Genomic DNA, 19,694 nt, shown 5'->3' with positions numbered 1-19,694 from the left:
AATAGGTAAGATGACTGTACTTCCCTGGACGAACTCTTTCACAAGAAGTCAAAGTCAAAAAATCATTTATTCCATAGGTAAAATTTTTACATTTGAAAACGTCACTTTTTAAGCTACTCGAGCAGTAGTCACTACGCTGATCTCCCTGAATAGAACGGCCAAGAAACTCTAGGGATTGCTCTTTACAAATAAACTTAAATGCTAAGTAATACACTTTGAATCATAACTGTCTGGAATCTAGACTTTAATTTAATCTAGAAAGACTCTAGAGCTCTACTGCTTCTAAAATTACCGTTGGTTTTAAAGTTGAATTGGTGTAACGAACGCTACCTACCTCAAGATTAGTCAAAGGGATCAAGTTAAAAGAACATCACCCGTTACTCGTTCTACGCAAGGCATAATAACACTGTTAGATTTACGTCAATCTCACCTTTCAGCGGTGGGCGCACACATCTATAATCTAACAGATAACGGCTATATCCGCAAAGCTCGGCCCAACCCTTCGAGACAGGCAGGTGGTAGCGGCAGGCGGGCAGGCGGGCAGGCGGGCGAAAAACGCATAGGTGCGGAGCGGGCGCGGCACCGCAATCTGGTGACGTCACGCTATAAACTAAATGAACCGCCTTCGGAGACACGATTAGTCCAATCATTGGCCTTTATTGGCCTTCGGTTGACCTTTGCTCTTTGTGAGCATCCAAGTCGATACAAGACGTTTGACCGATAAACTTACTTAGATCGAATCAAAAAGCTTTTTTAGCGTGAGCCAGACACGTGAACGTAATTTTGTGAAACGTATTAAGCGTGATGTAGAAATGTTTAATTAATTTTACTATAACAAGTTTGCTTAATTGTAATGAATTTTAAGCGGTATCGCTTTTCCCTAATCTTGTTTTACTGTTCTAAATCTATAGTGTAAGAAAATCAAATGCTATTCATACCATCCCTCGTGCTAAAATTTCTTTAACTTTGAGGACATAGAAAGTATTATTCCAAAAATAGTGTACATGTAAAATCTGACAAAGGCCTCGAGTGGGTCATCGTTGCTATTAAACATGGTAGGTCGCAGCCACCACCGGGAAATAATTAGGTTAAGCCGTGTCGACCTACTCATTTGATGACGCTGTCTACTCCACCATCGCCGCGTTGTCAACGAAACCGGCCAATGAGAGGAAACAAACTTAGATAAATTATATGATTATGATATACCAATAACTAATACATAATAATATAACAACTTGATAGTCTCTGTGGTTGAGTGGCTTGCATATCGGTTTTCAAGGTGTCGACGTCTTTGAGGTCCTGGGTTCGATCCCCGATCGAATCATTGTCCAAACTAACTTTTCTACGTTGTGTCGGGTCTGGGTGTATGTGTTTCCACAACACAAGTGCTTTAGCTACTTGCTTTGGGATCAGAGCAACTTATGCGATGTTGTCTAATATATTTATTTATTATTATTTATACCATGTAGAATAGACACATAAGCTCACGCCTTACTCCCACAGGAGGGGTAGGCGGAGACAACGGAACGCTACTTTACTCTATCCTGGCACAATTTTCGAGCCTCACAGACGTCAAGTACCCTTTTAGAATAGATATGTAGGGAAATTGAGCATTATTTCTCAACTTACTTCACATTTAAGTCGGCGACGCACTCGTGCTAAATTAACTCTAAGTAGTTCATAGTAAACCTGGGCTGCGCCCCCGGAAGAAAGAAATATGTGGTCTGTGGCTGCACCAATGCCTCCAGGTCATGTCAAGGTATGAGGTTGCATTTCCTGGGGGATTATTCGCGCGATGCTGAAACAAGAAAGTTGGTCAGTAGTATTAAATAAGATTTACAACACTATTATGTCATTAAACTGTGAAATGAAGTAAACTTTGATTAATAAAAAAATATATTTTAAACAGAAAACTACCGTGAGGCTCGGACATATTCACTAAAGTAATGGATAACTCACGTATTATGAGTCGAATTTTTGGTCAACTTGTTTCGAACCAATCCTTAATCATGTACTTCCGCGGCGGCGGTGACTCGGCGAAAACTGGGCACCAAAGCCCTGACAGCGCGGTCACTCAATAATGGTAGTTTGCCCTCGTTCGCTTCATTCTTATTAAAGTCATATGTACGACTGCACACTACACTAACCACATCACCTTATCCACACTAATCATTGACGTAGTACCTGACACAGTTTCCAGTTGAGAGGCATCAACCATCCACTATCATGAATTACCTACGATCAATTTCGACAGCTTCACGTACTTTCCTCGGAATGAAATGATTTTCCCTGCAGAACAGACATAAGAAGAATATAGTGCGTCGAATCCGAATCCAACGAGTCTTCCGTCACTGCAGAACCCCGGATGTCCCGGTTTTCCTTATACGTACGGTGTTCTGTCAGTTTTGTGAATATGCTATGGCCAGCCGCTCGAATGTAATTCTTGCCACATCACCAGGGAAACATTATATACGCTGGGAATATTCAATGGCTCTTTATCCTTCGATGAAAGCTGTCCAAGGTGTGTGTGAGGGCAAAAAATCGTGTTGATGCTATAACTTCGGCGTAACACGTATCCGATTTTTCATTGAGGCAGTAACGGAAAAAATGTGGTTGCGAGACGCTGTGTAAGGTCAGCCTTACATTCTAGTGCTTCTAATGCATATTTTTATTATTATTTTTGGGTCTGTAATGTAAACATTTTGGCAGTATAATGTAAATATTTTGTATCCGTCACATAATTACACAATTTATGTTATATGTTTCAATACATGGTACTATAGATCTGTTTATATACACAATTCTTAGATAATTGTTTGTATATCTGCCTGTCTGCTACCTGAATAAATAAATTAAAATATGTATGGCCCACGTTTATTTCTCTCGTGAGTTTGGGTGTAATTTGTGGTTGCCTATGTGTGTAATATCCATGGCACCCGTCCATGGTCACACAGGGTTTCCTAGTGTGGCGCTATGAGTGTTCGTTTTTGTTTATTTAGGTATATAATTAACAAAACATAATTGAGTCATCAATACAATATGTAGCAATGTAAAATATCTAATCCGAACAAAGGCTATTCGTGTAATAACTCGAATGGTCAATAAGTCAATTGACACATTAAACTAAACTAGTAATTACTTATCGATATATTGACGTGCACAACTACAACAGAAAAAATAAACGTCCGGTGTTGTTGGCTGCAACGTTATCTTTATTTATACAACAACGTGTATTATGTTAGTTTTAAAAACAGTACTCGAATGGTTTGTTTTGGTAGCATTTACAATATTTGTAGAGTATGATATGATATGATATTTGTTTTGTGACTTTATATGTGTTATGAACATATCGCAACATTGTTATGGAATAACAGGAACTCGTGGACAATGCCACCCATAAAGCAGTTGCACTGCGTTCATTCTTTGTTTTTAATTCTATCGCGGAAATGGTGCCTATCAGTGGTGAAGATCATACACCACGAATCCCATTGACCTTAGAAATTGATTTATTGATTCTATGTGACACACTTACCTACATCAATAACGTTTCCACTTTATTTTAAACAGGAAACCGCGCAACGCCTAATTTCCGAAACAAAACTCCTAATGTTTTTCTCCATTGATATTATACTTTTTTTCCGACAAGGCTAGCTCACTGAGTTCCTTTGCTAAAATAAAATACCACCTAGTGAGCAACTGTCTTTCTCACACCTATGAAAAAACGACCATGTTAAATATTGTGAACTCAAATAAGGTCGAATTCTCCTCGATAGGTTCTTCTTTCAAGTTGCATTAGTGCTGTAATATAGGTATATAAGAAGTTTGTACGAACAACAAGAGTGACGTCCTAAAATTGGTATTATTATACTATTTATTTTTTATGAAATTAATTATGCTTGAGTGCGTTTTTTTGTGTTTGGAAATAATAATTTTCAAGGTTTTCGCTTGTAATTTTTGTGAATACAAAATAGTAGATGACACTATACTATATATTATGGTGTTAATAATAGGCATATTGAAATTCAGCGCTCCATCTAATTTGTAAATACAATATTTAATTATTTAAATTTGAATAATGTCCAGTCAGTATCACGATGATAATGCTAGAAAGTGCTATTATATTAATTTCCTATTCTATTATTAAATTAATCCAGCAGTGTGGTGGTGTAATGAAAGTTCAATCAATCAACAACCAATCACTTATTTATCAACACAATGTAGAAACCGTTTTAATGTCATCTATTTATAATTTAAAAAGTATAGGCCAATATAAATATTTATTATACTTAAAAGTGAATTAATGAAATAAAATAAATGTAGAACTAAAGAAATATCAATTTAAAACATTACATATAAGAAAGAAAGCGAAAAGAAAGTGGCATTTGTAATGAATTACCCATTTTCAACAAATGCGCTACGTTGTAATCTCGTGCTACGGCATTTGTAGCATTGATATCGTAGGAGCTTTGACGTCACTTTTTTCTGACCTTTTTGGGAGTAAGAAACTGCTAAAGGATTAATATTACATGCAGATGAGATCAACAGGCACGTAGCTCGTAAGCTCGTAGGCAGTAAGTTAGGCTGGAGATGGGTTGCGTCAAGCCCAGACTGGCGAGTTGGAGCGGGGCCAAGCAGGTGCTAGGTAGCCGCGTCCTGAGACTGGTGAAAATGGAGCAAGGTTGACAATTCAAATAAAAAGAGGCAGATGGTCTTTTTTAGGAAAATCCGTGATAACTGCGTTTGTTCTCATCACTAACTGCCGTAATACTGTAAAATTATTGTCGTAACTAAGACGTATGTTCTTAATTGGTCTTCAAAATGGGATATACATACATGATTATGAATATAAACAAAAAAAATATAATATATTTACGACGACTTTGATATAAGCATCTCGAAATCAGTTGCCTTAATTTTTTTGCTAATATGCTAGTTAGGGCGCGTTCCCATTATGTCGTATCGATTTATTTATAGTTGGACGACAATCGCTACCATACCACGACTGTTTGTCGTGACTGTGACGTGGACATTTATTTTATCGTTGAACGACTGTAGTGACAAAACAATTTATAAACGACAGAATCGTTTGAAGCTGCGATTATCTGTCGTCACATTTTTATCGTGATTTTTTATTTATCGTCTGACGACTGTCGTTCTAGCTCTACCCAATGTTTCGACAGTCTGTCGTCGTAACGTGAAAAGATCGTGAACGAACGTAATCGTGTTGTTTTACGTGTGAACAACTTCATTTAAATATACAAGCCACGACACTTTAAACTGCACGACTATCAGCCGTCACGACATAATGGGAACGCGCTGTCAGAGGTTGAAGTTTTGGTGAACATAATGTATTTATTGTTTTATTTCATACATTCATTTTACTATAAATTTAATATACAATATAGTAATAATATATAATATATAGTATAGTATTTAATATATAATATAGTAACTTACAATGGGATATTTAAAACTCGTATTCCAGAACTATAGCAGTATAGCTCCTTGTGAAAGAGTACGTCCAGTACTTCCCTGGACCTATTTCTGTCGTTCCGGTCTTGAAGGGTAAGGGTGCTAGTGAAATTACAGGCACACAGGACTTGTCAACTTACATCTCAGGGTGAATGACTTATATTTTTGTTATTCAAAGCACAGAGTGGCATCGCAACTGCCATTAACAGGCGTGTCGCTTATCACCAGGCGCACGACTTGTTCGACCCATCATTTAGTATCATAAAAAAATTCACTGTAGCGGAGCCATAGACCCTTTCGACACGTTTGTTTAAATATTCATTTGATTATTTTAAATCGTATCGCATGTCAAACAAAGTAATATTGATTTTTTGACTACGTAATATGCCACCGGCTTTTTTGCGAGACCAAAATAAATGTTATCATTGTAACACTATTGTGAAACATGAAAATCTGTCATCGTTGGCCAGAGTAATTCATTTACACGACCTCGTGTTATAACGTACCCTCTTCGTGTTTTCCAAGGATAACTATATTTACATTGTTGCATTTAAATTACGTTTACTCTTTTTGATAAAACACGTGTGGAAAATATTGTTGCACATGGAGCCGGCGCGGCACGTGAGCTACATTGCGATAAAAATATTTAATGAATATGTTACCGACAACGTATGTAATCCGGTATTCTATATAATACCTAAAACAGTCAGACAATGTATGAAATAAACTCTGTTATAAAAATGTCAAGGGTTTTGTTAAAAATAGGCGCACAAAGCAATGCGATAATAAGAAAAAGTGTCACAATAGTTGATAAGTGGGTAAATTAGAAGCGTTGGCTATTAAATTACTTAAAAAATATATTTGTCTAAAATGTTAACTATTTTGTTGTAATTATTAAATCTATCTATCTATGGCGAGCTCTCGCCAGGGCTGGTAACTGTAAAGATATCTAACTGGGTGATAAAACTTTCATAAGATTTCTCATAGATGGCGCTACGACTAAAAAGTCGTTGAAATAACCAAATACAAAGATACGGCTCAAGCACATAAAAAAATTCGTGAGGTCCGCTGTTTCGTTCTCTGGCTTAGTTGGTATAGAGTCTGACACGGTAAGCTTGAAGACGTCGGTTCGAATCCGGCCGGATCGAAGGAATTTTTTCTGAGTGTTCGATCTTTGTATTAATAATTATAACAATCTAGTGGAATAATTTCACAAAAAATAATTGAATATCAATTCAATAAAAATATTTAAAATATTAACTATTTTATACATTGCCCAATTAAGCCCGGTATTCTACACAACGCTGAATCATATGCCGTTAACAACTACATTTAGATGACGTCTAGCTATAGGTGTACTCGTATGTGTATATAAAGTGTTCTATATCGACCAGGAACGGTCCACTTCAACCTGCAGGAGGTTCACGGCAGAGAAAAACATTTGGGATTGCATGAGATGTAAATGGATGTGCATGGCTTCTCATAAATAATCTACATTACACAGATATTACCTACATAAGTATTTTCTTACAATACACGTGTAAATTACATTTTGAAAACAAACATTATGAGTCTCGATTGTGATTGGAGTCTGTGCACGCAAGGCAGGCAAGCAGAGAGAGCGCGCGAACGGCACGCGTATATATCGACTGCATGTTATTGACTATACAGGTTGACGCATTAACGAGGCATTATCGAGGTCTCGGCTGCGTGAAGTTGATTACGACTTCACGCATTAACTGTAAACATGCAGTCAATCTGTTAGCAGACTTACGCAAACAGGCGCATTCATTAGATCTGTACGCACCCTTAGATGATTTTAGATTTTTGTATTATAATGGATTACAGAATGTTATAGTGTTAAACATAATGTCAGCAGTCATCAGCAGTGACAGGCAACGTATTGTAAGTTCAAACTTTTTTCTTAAAAATCTCTTCAAGTGACTTTGATCATTATTTCCCTGGACTGTTGAATTGTTATATCAAGGCTGTACAAATGATTGCCGTACGTCATTTATAAATTCCGCTCAGCGTGGGCTATATCCATTATTTTGGCACATAGCGTATCCCATGATATTAGGAGCCAAGACAAATCTATCGATATCTCGTACAATATAATCCTGTTTAAGTTACAGGATGTAGCAAAGGAGATGTAATTACATTATATACACCTGTAAAACATAACCTTTCGAAGGCAGTCTAGCCACGAAAATTTAAAAAATACTACGCAATCAATTTTAATTTACTCGACAATCGTCCAATTTAACTGCTCCCATTTAATAAATTGCGAATTAATTACACAAGATCAATAATTTGTAACTCAATTTCAAATGGAAAATTGAACCTACGACGTGCGAATTTCAATTAAAATATCTGTCAGGATCTTTAATTTCTCGTAAGTAATTAATTAATAATGGCAGTACCGTTATTCAATGTATGAAACGTTAAAAGCCTGCCGACTGTATAGTATTATAAACATAATACATTTTTATATTATGTACTCCCGGACACATCATTCGAGCCACTTCGCATTTTTGTCGTAAAGGAGACTAGAATAGAAAAATAGTGTTACCATCGAAGAAAAAGTTTTACCCTGATTTTGCAAATCCAAATTCCCAACAAGGACTTATGGAAAAGACGTTTAGGATACTAGTTTCAAAATTGCATAATAGTTTCTGATAATCAAATATTGTTTAAGCTTAGGGCATTTAATACTGAAATTGCGTGGTGGCTCGAATTATGTGTCCGGAAGTGTATTTCAAAGTACCTTAGTTAGTTTATGCTTTCACTTTTTGAATATTTTATGGCAATCGTCAAAGAATACATTATGGTAAACACAAAGATTTTCTTTCAGCAAAAGCGCTGTGTACGTTTGGTGAACGACTGTGGGTCGCAGATCGGATTTGGCTTTCAGAGCGAGAAATTCAAACAGCACGTAAGTGCTGCACCATCAAAAGTTTACGAGCGAGATAAAGAAGTAACCCGTGTATGATTAGAAAGCTGGGTTTACGCTCGCACCAACAACTTTGAAAGGTATTGTGTTTAGATCTGATTCTAAGCGAATTTTAATGATGCAACTTGATAAACTCTACAGGCCTACTCCAAAGTAATACAGGTACTAAATACCTGCCTCATAAACTATGTTTTTAGTAAATCACAACCCTGTTTTCTGTTTGTACATTGTAAAAAGCAAGAATTACCCGTATATTTGAAAGAAAGTTTGAACGAACTTAATTGGTGTTTTGAAGAAATGTCAGGAACTCCGGTCGGTCCCAGCCGGCTCGTGGTTCCCCCCGTGTGTTGTGGAAAAGGTCTCAATGAAGCTCGCAGGTATTTCACACAATTTATACAAAGAAACACTTCAAGCAAAATCGTACTTATTGACTTTCCTATTATAATTTTGATACAACATCCGAAAGAGCCTTCTGACACGTGACTCGTTAGGGACCTTTGTAGAGCTAAGGAACCTATTGAAGGGTGCTGGTGAAATTACAGGCACATGGGACTTGTCAACTTATGTCCCAGGGTGACGAGTGCAGTGGCAGTATATATATGTATATATATATTGAAACCACCAGTTATTGTAATTCCACTGAGACTCCATTGACATTACATTGCAATTATGATAATATCTGCTACTCTGTTAAAATCTAGTTGTAATGGCAGTTGAGTCTCAGTGGAAAGGCAGTAATGGCATATTCATTAATTCAATTACTAACGGCCGATGTTGACTTAATAAAACTACGATGGAAATTACTATGCATATCTAATTTTCATCTTTTTAGCGATTTAAAGCTCTTAGTGCCACTGCAACTGTTATCGACCGGCGTGTCGCTTACCACCAGGCGCACGACTTGTTCGTCCCGTCACTTGGTATTATATAAAAAAAACCTAATTTGTATGAAAATGTTAAACTTCTCACTCAAGTATTGAAGTAGTATGCGAATGAGATGCAACACCCAGGCCTCTTACACTAAAATCTTCATGATAAATATAGTAAAAAACAGTGTAACCAGTATCCCGACGTGCACAAAGTAGAAAATAAACTGTATAAGCTGTTCAAGTATTCTGTAATGAAGGCTGATACTGCGCCTTCCGCCCATTTTAGAACCCAAATGGATTCTGTGGCTGCATGAAAAGCAATCTCGAGACGCAGGCTTTACGAGTGTACTGTACGTGTGAGTATTTGTACATGTTTAGTGTTGTACAGTATCAATTTCCAGGGGATTATTATTCATTTAATAAATAAAATTAGTGGAAATTATCAAACGCGGTTGCCCCATAACAAAACCTAGTAAGTGGTTTAGACAAAATTTTTGAGGAGAGCCTGGAGACAAATCATCAAGGTCGCCCTTAAACAATTTTCCTTAAATAAGTGAATAAGTAATAGTAGGAATAGATAGGGTACCAATTACCGAATATATTGATGTCACAAAAATGATCACAACTGATATATTTTATACCCTTACTAAGTTTGAATAATTATGTATAAATGAAAAGTTACTGTAGCAGCCGAAATTAAAACACAGTATGAGCATTTGCTAGGTGTTTGGTTTATTTATTGCATTAGACAATTTGGAATAAAATTGATTTTGTCAGATTTATTAAATTAATAAAACAACTAAGATTTGGAGTATCATTAAGTTTATTACCCACTAATTGCCAATTCAAATACCTAGTACCTGTAAAGTAACCTAGCAAGTCTCAAATACTTGCCATATTTTGAACTGGTTAAAGTGATTTAAAATATTAACCAGACTAGGTGTGTCTTAAAGTGGCTGTCACTGTCACCAACCCGCATTGGGACAGCGTGGTGAACTATAGCCTAAACCCTCGTCTGTAATGAGACCCGTGCCCAGCAGTGCACGTGTAAAAGGGTTGATGATGATGATGTCACTGTCACGGCGATTAGGTGAGTAGAGAGTAGCGACAAGTAGCATATATCTTTTCCTAAACAATTTTTTTGGATCTAATGACGTTTCGTCAAAACTGATTAAATCTTACACTCTGTAAAACTTATATGAACTATTTGCTTGAAGTTCCGTTGCTCAAACTAGATGGCACTGTATTCAATACTTTTTCTGAGAATGATATAAACATTAAATAAATAAGAGCTTTAACGCACGATTTTGTTCTATATCTAAACAATTACTGTTTAGTTTTATTTTTTCTATACTTATTATTTATGTTATTTTCTATAATGCAAGCTTGGATGGCCCGGGCTTATCTATCAGCCAGAGAAACAAAGAACCATAATAGACTTAAATACACCAACCTCAGCTACTGCTCAGCTTGGTAGAAATCCAGGGACTCCGGGATCACTGGTATAACTCTTCGCTGTGACCTTTTGAGTTTGCCTCGTTGAAGCCCCCATAAATTATATATTATAGTTTATATAGATTATTATATATATAGGTTATTATAGTTTATTCAACACGAATTTCTTCGCGCTCACGCCGCGCAGAGATCGCGTTACCGCCGCGCAGCGACCGCGTGCGTCTAACTGTCATGGCAAAATACGCTCTATTCATTTAGCTTTTACGTTATAAGTTAAATGAGCGTATCGGGTACTACTATTACTTTTTTAACCGACTTCAAAAAAGGAGGAGGTTATCAATTCGACTGCTCTTTTTTTTGTTTTTGTTTCTTTTTTTGTATGTATGTTACGCGATAACTCCGGTATTTGTGAACCGATTTTCATGATTCTTTTTTTGTTGGAAAGGGGGTATTTCCATAGTGGTCCCATTTCATTTTGAAGAAAATCATCCACCTCAAAGGGTGGCTGTTCACGCATGAAGATTCATTTTTATAAATAGCGCCTAATTTTAATTTAGGAGCAATGACATTTAGCAATTATTTAGTTGATTTTGCTATTTCTCCAATTCAAGGCGTTTTTCTCTCAATATACTTTGAGTAGTGTCGTAGTGAGAACCTATTCTTATTATCTCTAGTGTCAAGTCCTGTATAGTGACGAACTAGGCGATATTTCAATGAAACTTAGCAAATAGACGTAATTCTACGTACTTTTGAGGTCGGTTTTTTTAGTACTCTATACTGAGATTATTTATTTTCGTCTGCATTAGATATATTTTGGTTAATTATTTTTTCTACTTAATTCAATGGAAATAATAGTTGGTAAGCCTCCTTAAAATAACATCCCAGCATCTAGATAAACTAGTATTGCTCTATACTAGAGCCGCATTCTCTACGAGACACGCCAACATTTTATTTTGAACCGAGTGAACAGAATTCGGGAGGAAGCGAAAGTAGCTGCAATAGCTAATAATGTCTTTGGAACCGTCAAGCTATTATTAGATGTTAATGAAGTAACTAATGCTCGTAAAGTTTGAAATGCCAATACGTATTTGCGTTGGTGAATTTTAGTAACGTATTATTATGATTAGTTGGCAAATTGTTGAAAGACTCGTCTTCTAGTTATTTTAATAGCAGAGAGTTTAAATGACTTCGGTGGAGCCGATCGGTTTTTGAACTGAATCTTTATTTATTTATTTATTGCATATCACACATGGAGCTTACAGATAGTACTTACAATATAGGGCAGATAATATGTGACGCCCTGCAAGGGCACAGCAACTGTGGAAAACAGTCTCACATTGACATTATTAATACAGCAATTTAATTAATATATATACAATACAATTTATACGTTATGAGTTATCAATCAAATATTAGAACTAAATAATTATTTTATCAAATCGTCAAAAGATAAACATCTTTCTAATTGTATTAAATAACATATGTCAATTAAACATTATAGGTAATTAGAATCTTTAATTAATTGTTTTAAACGTAAAGTCATTGTAGCAAATCGTCAAAAAATTCTTTTAAATTGTAATAGCATTTACGAATAAGGAATATTTTTAATACTTTGCAAAACTCTGTAAATTTTTGGAGATTTTTAATACTATTAGGGATATGATTAAACATAGTGTGTGGGCCAGACGCAACTATTTTCATTTTGGAGAAGGGGATTTTAAGTTTGTTCATGTTACGGTCATTTCTTTTATTATTCTCTAGAGGTGAATAGAATTGGGGATGCTTTCTAATGCATTTACACGATTCCAGAATGTAGATGGAAGTAAGTGTAAGAATTTGATTTTTAACAAAATAGGGGCGACAAGATTCCATTTGTTTAATGTTGGTTATTATTCTTACACACTTCTTTTGTAGTATGAATACTTCATTTATCCCACAATATCTTACAGTTTTATTGATGTACAATAGTTAAGAGGACGTAAATCTTGACATTTACTATTTAAATTCATCTTTATGCCGCTTGTAATAAGAATGGTCGAAAGTCAAAAGTATCAAGCTTGATTCTTGACTGAACCTAGTTGGATTAAATTTTCATGCTTCGTCAGTCGGTATACTTAAAGTAAAAATGATTTTTTTACGTAAATAAAGTTATGATAATAAAAAATTAATGAACAAAAATATTTCTATTCCATCCTGTAAACTTTGTAGTTGGACTTTTACGCCCTTCCTAACTAACACAAATATAGTAAATAAACGAATGGTGTCATAATCTCTTACTACACTCCAGATATAATAGCTTTATGTCCAACTGTAGAGCACAGGTCTTCATGCTAGTTTAATGAGGACTTAACTCGTGTTCGATGGATTCCAAACCTTCCGATTCGAAAAACTCATATAAGACAAAAGAAGTCACTGTGACCGACACGACATGAACTAATAATCAATTCACAGAAACTTAAGAATTCAAGCGGAAAAAATGCAAAGGTATAATTTGTAGGCTATAGTACTCCTTTAAAGGACGCTCATGAATGAATTACGAGACTTGTACAACCGTGGCCATGGAAACGACGCAAGGCGTCGACAACAGGAGACGGTACCACAGAAATAAGCGGTACCTAGTATTGTTTTATAAAAACTGAAGAAAGCCCTTGCCAAGATTGTTGTGCTAGATTAGCTGCATTTGAGATATTCTAGTGTAATATTCTAGGTCATAAATATTTATAGATTGGTTTGTTATGAAATAAAACGGAATGTTGATGCAGTGTCATGTCTATACATATCTATACCGCACAGGTATCTTATACGAACGTGCTCATGTTTGACGTAATGTTTTTACTACGTGCAAATTAAAAAGACCCCCAAAAGATAGTTTGTGAATGCAACAAAATTAAACATTAAACAAACAAAAAAATCAAAGATGATAATTAGTAGCCGTAAAAATGTATGGCCTTTTATATTGTCGTAGATACAACGATATCGAATACGCGTACCAACAAAAAAAAAGTATTTAAAACCACGCTGTTTAAAATGTAATTATTAAAAAAAAAATTTTTTTACACAATTTATTCTACATTCTGTATGACATTAAATCTTTGATAACAAACCTACTAAGAGCACTGTAAAAGTTCCAAGTTGATAAGTTATTATGATATGCGTAAAGTCCGTGTGGTAGGGCGGGCGGCGTCGAGCGGCGTGTGGACGCGCGGCGGGCTCACGGCGCGGAATCTGACTGAGCTTTTGGCGGCCGACTCGCGCTTGGCCACGGCCACTGCGACATGCCATTGTCTAGTGGACAGCCATATAATAAGTCCCTTAACGTATATAATAATTAGGTGTATATTACATTGTATGGTGCATACTATTCACTGTTGTGTATTCTCAATTAATTAATGAAACGCGCATCGTGACTATAGAATTTTTTCAAAGCTTTCATGTTTTCAATAGTTGAAATTTATTTTTATACAAATATTTCACGATTTTATTAGTAAATACATAATGTATAAAAAGTAGAGGTTCTTAGTATAATTCTAACTTTTTATACACATATAGTAAGAAATGTAGGGTACGTAAGATATTTCACCTCGTCATATTCTGAATAGTAAAGTGAAATTAGTAAACTTTGGGAAACTTTGATATACTTATATACACACATGTATTAACAAGTATATACATAAAAATTATAGCACAATATCTAAGTATTGTATAAGTATTATATAGCCTAAACTATATGCATTATACATGCGGGGACTTTAACGTTAATCTCATTGAAAATAACCCTATTAGTATCCGTCCACTCGTAGTATCTTTATTCGGGTCTTTTTGGGTTACCTCATCAATTCTTTAAACTCATAGAGTAACGACTCATTATACCACATGTCTAGACAATGTTTTTTCGAATTGTGATGCTGTTGTCAAATCAGTTTTTAATAAACTTTTTTCTGACCACTATGGTCTGCAGGTTAGTTATAATTATAAAATATCGGTCAAGCCTAAATGGATCATGAGCAGGCCATATATATAGCCAGGCAGATGTTTCAAACATAATGTAGATAAAAAGATTTTTTCGTTGCCATTTATCCTTGATGAACCAAATGTGCTTCATGGAAGTCTATTTAATTTATAAAAATAAAATTTGATCAAGTGTTTACCACCAAATTTTTCAAATATTCTCCTAAACTGAAATTCTATGACTGGGCCACGACGGCTATTTATAGAAGTAGAATTAAGCGTGACGATTGGGTCTTTTGCAAAGTATGTCAAAAAATATTCAAAAACGTTTGCCTATTAGCTAAATCTATTCACATTCGAGATAAAATAAAAAAATCTAATAACAAAATTAAGAAGTTATAAATAATGAAGACCACGTTCAAATAGCTATTGTTCTGAAAATCAACAATGTAATTATTGATTCTGTTGCAGAGGTTGCAGGTATATTTGACGATTTTTTTTTACAAACTTCGGATTAGGAACGACAGCAGCAACTAAGCAACAGCAACAGCAACAACAACTTGCTCATGGGATGTGTACCGAAGTGCTGTGCCTCATTTTAATTTAAATATGTTTCTGTTGAAGATATTATAAAAACTTTTAAAACTTAAATTAAAAAATGAAAAAAAAAAAATCAATCTTAACATCTATTGCTCCCTACCTTGCAGATATTTTTAGTAACTGTATTGATCATGGGATATTTACGGATCTTATGAAGTTTAGCAGAGTCATACCTTTGTTCAAATCTGGTGATAAAGGAGACCCTAGTAATTATAGACCAGTTTCAATTTTACAGCTCTTAGTAAGATCTATGAGAAAAATATTCTTGACCAATTAATTGTTTATTCTCGGGTTCACAAACTTTTCACGATAAATAGTATGGTTTTACGAAAGGTTGCTCAACTATAGATGCAGATACAGCTTTGTTGTAGCACATATTTTAGGCTTAAGAGTTGTCAAAAAATGCTCTTGGAGTTTTTTGTGATTTATCAAAAGCCTTCCATTGCGTTAACCATTAGACGTTGGTTTCAAAATTAGAATTTTGTGGAGTTCATAAGTCCACTTTAAAACTATTAACTTCGCGTATAAATGCTACAATTCAAACAGTTGATATGAATGGAGTGAAGTCGTGTGGATCTCACGCAAGAATGGGAGTACCGCAAAGCTCTATTTTGGGTCGTTTTTTGTTTTTAATTTATATTAATGATCTTCTTTAGTTTGTAAACGACTTTTGTGAATTTGTGCTATTTGCTGATGATACTTCCCTGATATTTAATACCTACAGAAATAAAACTAATTATGGCGACGTGAATGGTGCTCTCTCTAAAGTTCAAAATTGGTTTACTTTAAACAACCTTAAGCCCAATTCCAATAAAATAAAATATGTTATGTTTACGCTACCCAATGTAAAAACGCAGCAACTGATATTAAACTCAATAATGAACAATTGGGTTTGGAGGACACCACTGTCTTTTTCGGACTAAAGTTACACTCAAAACTTCAATAGAATTCACATATTTCGACACTAGCTGGGAAGCTTAGTTCTGCTGCTTATGCCATACGAAAAGTTAGGTAACTTTCACAGTATAATGTCATGCGGTATTTTATTGTGAGGCGCAGCTTCTAATATCGAAACAAGTTTTATTTTTGCAGAAGCGTGCGGTTACGGCGATCTATAAATTAAGCTCACGTACCTCACTCAGGGAGCTTTTTAAAGAAATTGGCATATTGACCACTGCATCACAGTTTGTTTAAAATTGTATACTTTTAGGGCGTGTGAATAATGAATTGTGTAATAAACGGAGTGACGTGCGTAATTTTAATGCTAGACATAAATGGAAGCTTGTGTCATCGTAGTTAAAATTTCGGAGGGTTTACGTTTCTTTTATGGGGTAGTATTCAGTATTATAATAAGATTCCATAAGCTGTTTTGGACATATGCTTTGATAAGTTAAAAAAAGAAGTAACGGCATTGACTTACAATTATATGGACGTCGGGTCCGCGCTAAAAAGTGTCCGAACTTATAGGGCGTTAAAATCGTATACAGAGCGTCATTCACGCTCTAGTCTTCGTTTCTTCGACTGACAGCGAAGCTAGCAAAATTAGACAGTACTGCGATGACATTACAATTTAAATTCAACGTTTTAGCTTTTTCATATTCCTTGACATGTCACTACGTTTAAATAGGTTGACTTGGGACATTTTTTTCGTGGTGTTTGTATTAGACCCGTCGTCCATTTATTTGTAAGTCAATGTGTAACGGCAACTATACTAAAGAGAGGATATTACTCAGTTAGGGATTACATAAACGATAAGCCAGTTTGGTAAATTGTGGCGATTTCAAGTGTAATTTACTTACTTATGAAATAAATAATTTAGATTTTTTTTATTTTGATACAGTAAAACAATCCAAAGCCCTTTTAGCTTTATCGGGTTGCTTCAAGTAGAACTACAATAGTTTCTTCTCAAAGGAATCTACATCATTTATGAGTAGTGTTCAATCATTTCACGATTTAAAGTGTAGTTTGCTTGCCTATGAAATATTTTTTGAATTTGATCTTAGTTTCTAAATTATTACTTTTTCATTTCATCACTATAACACTGAGAATGCGACATGAGCCTATTATTTACTTATAGCCGATAAAAACATATATTTATGGCATATAAGCACATTTAGATGATTTCTACAAACAAAAAGATATCAAAAGATATCGAGTAGTGCTATTAGCGACAAGTAGGTACTATTAGTAAGCGGTATGACATTCCTAATATAAATAAATTGTCTCCGTGGCCGAAAGGTTACCATCCTAGACTGCCATGCAGAAGTCCTGGATTCGATTCCCGGGCCAGGAGAAATATTTGTATAGTCTTCGTTTATTTCAGTTGTGAGTTTGGGTGTAATTTGTGGTTGTCTATGTGTGAGTGTCCATGGTAACCGCGATACAGGGTTTCCCTAGTGCGGGGCTACGAGTGTGTGTGTTATTATTATAATATAAATAGTAATCAATAAAAAGTAATCATGAAGTACCTAGGTACATAAAATAAATTTGTTTCGATAGTAACAAATTTATTAATTATCTAAAGTTTATTTTTGTTTGTGGTCTACATAGAAACACCTTGGTTGGGCGCCTTGAGCGCTCGATAAACTAACGGGGCGTTAAATATTTAACACAGTTAATACCCGTTAACGAGGCACACGCGGTTAACGGCTAATATCAACAGTCACTGTGACAACAATACTGTAGGTGTTTAACTTTATTACGTCAATTCAGAAATAGGAAATACTAACGGTCCAAGCGTATATCATACAAAAAAAGACAATCCGAGCCAACCACGCCACGCCACGATTGTGACAAAGGGAGTTCCGTGCTCTCTGCCTAGCCGTCTAGGACACTAGCGTCTATGGAACTGAAAATACACACAAGTGACGGGACGAACAGTCGTGTGCCTGATTGTAAACTACATGCCTGTCCATAACAGTTGCAGTGCCAGTCAAAGTTTTAAATCGCAAACATCTTAGGGGTACTGCCACTACGCCATAAGTTTAGTAGTAATTGCAAAAGGATAACGATTACTAGAGCTAATCAATTTAATGGTAAAACAAAAACAAGATTGGTAAAACTTGTTTCGACGGATTTAAATCACTTGCACAATTCTTAGTTTTTTTTTGTAATGGCGATTTGTTCTTCATAATATGGTACTATGATATGTAACAGGTACTATGATATTTTCATACACCAGGTTTAATGCAAGTAGTAAACAGTGTGTATTTTTTTTAAAAGCTTCTTAAGTTAACAGCAAATTTGTAATATATCCGTAATCTCCGTTAAAGTACGAAAACTCAGTTTCTCACAGTGTCTCTAATAAGTGGAATTGGCTAGAGCTCCGACAAATACCTAACTCCACGTTCCACATAGCGGTTAAAATGTCCAAGTTTGGCTTGATTGTATTTAGGCTTAATTTGGCTAGTTGAACAGGGTTGTTGTTGATGCAGGTTTTTTACATATCAGCGGATGCCAACTTTCTGTATCAAAAAAAATACGAACAATGTACATCCTTACTAAATCTATCCACAAAAAAAAAGCGCTTTCCATTTTCTTTGGTATTGTAATAAAACATTATTTCAATGATTTTGTGACATTTAATAACAAAATAATCATTCCCCATGAAACAATCAATCTGCCTAGCTTAATCATTGTGAAATTTTCAATGTATATTTAAAAAACAACAGCTAAGCTGCTTTTTCAACTTACAGTCTGTTTCTGGAAGGTTTGTAAATTATTCCAGCGTACCTTTTAGATCATGTCACTACTCGAATATCAGCATCGACTAATGTGAATATTTTAATTTATGCAGATCATCCGCGGATACGGAAGTTGATATTCGCAAAACCGTGGTTTTGATACTATGTTGCTGTGCTGATATTGTTAATTGTCTTAGAATTTTCTCAACGACAATACAATACAATTTGCCCAATTTTTATTAAATACTTTGCCCTGTGTTATCTAATCTAACTGTGAAAAAGCTCTTTTCGTAAAAGGTGGTTGTAATAATTACTGATTAGAAAAGCTAACAAGCAAGTTTCTCCCTAGTTAAACATGCCCATTACAGCCAATATCATAAGCCGGTTTTTTATGCCCATTTTCATTTTATTTCATTTGTACGGTTCAGGAATGTGAAAGTCGTAGGCACACGCCGCCACCGGTATTCGAACCGTGTCGGTTCCTCAATTGACAAGCAGCCGTTCTGCCACAGGGTCACCACCGTTTTAGTATTTATGATATAAATATAGTATAAACAAGGTGTTGATGAGTTTGCAAGTTTAACGGTTAAAGCAGCTACAAGCGATTTGTGGGTAAAATAAATAATTCAAAAGTATTATATTAATGACACGTGTGATTTATAGTTTTATTATCGAAGTAGGAATAACATAAAAACTTGTTTATAACATAACGTA

At 35.2% G+C, this 19,694-nt stretch overlaps 1 protein-coding gene across 4 annotated transcripts in view; it reads right to left on the bottom strand.

Moving 5' to 3' along the window:
• The window catches only part of LOC113235042 (phospholipid-transporting ATPase IA), a 135,734-nt gene that overhangs the window by 93,821 nt on the left and 22,219 nt on the right, over positions 1 to 19,694 (bottom strand). The window contains exon 1 of one of the 4 annotated variants that reach the window (XM_026470576.1): positions 13,854 to 13,969. The exons of 1 other annotated variant lie outside the window; for it this stretch is intronic. The gene's annotated coding sequence lies outside the window, so the exon portion shown is untranslated. Of the gene's footprint in view, positions 1 to 430; positions 467 to 13,853; positions 13,970 to 19,694 lie in introns of those variants that run through there. 2 more of the 4 variants (XM_026470578.1, XM_026470579.1) reach the window with 2 other exon arrangements.

This window comes from Hyposmocoma kahamanoa, unplaced genomic scaffold (genome assembly GCF_003589595.1).
Source record: "Hyposmocoma kahamanoa isolate Upper Pololo Valley unplaced genomic scaffold, ASM358959v1 87, whole genome shotgun sequence".
Classification (NCBI taxonomy): domain Eukaryota; kingdom Metazoa; phylum Arthropoda; class Insecta; order Lepidoptera; family Cosmopterigidae; genus Hyposmocoma; species Hyposmocoma kahamanoa.
This window is presented reverse-complemented; position numbering and strand designations above follow the sequence as displayed.